We start from the raw sequence: 1,608 nt of genomic DNA, 5'->3' as shown, positions 1-1,608 counted from the left end.
TTACCAATAAACTACTACGAGATTAATTCTTAACCCATAATAAAATAGCGTTAGCATTTTATAAATTCAATAGGCATTTGTTTAATTGTTTTCACTATTGTTTTAATTGTTTTAGGGCCTTTAAACATTTTATCAAAGTTTGGTTTCTCCACCATAATTACCTATGTATTATTTGGTTCACTCCGAACATTTAAATTTTAAATATTTGAAACTTTTTATTGTTTGCTCGATTTTGAATTTGAAATTCGAACTAGGTTCCGAACTAACGCGAGTTTATCCACAGTAACCGAGGTGACGTGGCATCATTAGCGGGGATTACTGTAGATTAATTACCCGGGCGTCACAATTCTCCTCCACTACAAGAAATCTCGTCCCGAGATTTAAGAGGGGAGTAAGGGGAAAGTTCTGGTTACGATATTCTAACGGATCTTCTCGAAGAAGTTAATCCCTTTCGTTGATGTCTTGAATCCTTCATTCTGATGCATCATGATAAACTTGTCATCATTTCTTCGGGAACTCCATCGTACTTACGAAAAGATAAGGGGCAGCTCACTACGACATAATGCTTTTGACGGAAACAATCTGGGGTTAACCCATGAATTAGTATCAGATTATCTCTCGAGTTGAACGTATGAAATACCTCGAGAGTAAGGTACGAAGGTACCATAATAGGCTCCAAGCGGATAGATAGTTGCTCTAAGCCTGAACCAGGGTGAGAAAGGGGTTCAGAGTAGCGAGAGTAAGTATTGCGTCTGATACCAGAATAGACCACTAGGATAGTGGCCCGTGGATTACATACGAGTCCACGCGCGAGGAATAACTTTGGGAATAGGGGGTGTACAGGACAGTCAGGTTTCGGTCCTGTGGAACTGTGGGTTATGGGCCCACCATGTGGTTTTTTATAAATAGGAGCAGTGACATCTTTCACGGTCATGATAGCAAGGCATGTCAGAGAGTACCATGTCAGTTATGTCGGCATCAACGTTGGTACCAAGGGCGAGGGACGAAGAGAACCACTTTCCTGCTCGTTGAACGAGGCGGACCAATAGGCAAGGTTCTCATCCATCGGTGGCTACCGGAATGTCATCAACAATAGTAACAGGGTCTTACTGACAGAGTTGTACCTCGAGGTGTTTGCACAAGTAGTGGATTATTACTGCTTATATCATATAGATCATAGAAAAGGTTCAAACAAACCAATGGAAGGAAAATATGATCATCAGATTAAACAGAACAATGGAAAGGAAAATATGTTTAAACACATATTTCAAGGGTATATCCTTCCCAAGGACAAGCAGAGCAAGATATCCATGACAGGATATAAAGTAGAAAACCATTTAGGTAAGGGGGGAGGAATCTCATGATATTACCCATACAACGGTGTTAGGATAAATGATAAATAAAATTTAGCATCGTGCTTCAAATGTTCCTGTTGAAAATCGGAGTACCATTGACATGCTTTAGGTAGCAATGATATGGTGTTTCAATCAAGGACCAGACTTCGGATACACCAATGATCCATCAGGAGTAACTTATAAAATAAGTCCTATAATTTCCTCCAGGAAGAATGGTTATCCTTGCAAAAGAATTTATAATGATCGGTCCTCC

The sequence above is a fragment of the Triticum dicoccoides genome, chromosome 2A (genome assembly GCF_002162155.2).
Source record: "Triticum dicoccoides isolate Atlit2015 ecotype Zavitan chromosome 2A, WEW_v2.0, whole genome shotgun sequence".
NCBI classification, from domain to species: domain Eukaryota; kingdom Viridiplantae; phylum Streptophyta; class Magnoliopsida; order Poales; family Poaceae; genus Triticum; species Triticum dicoccoides.
This window is presented reverse-complemented; position numbering follows the sequence as displayed.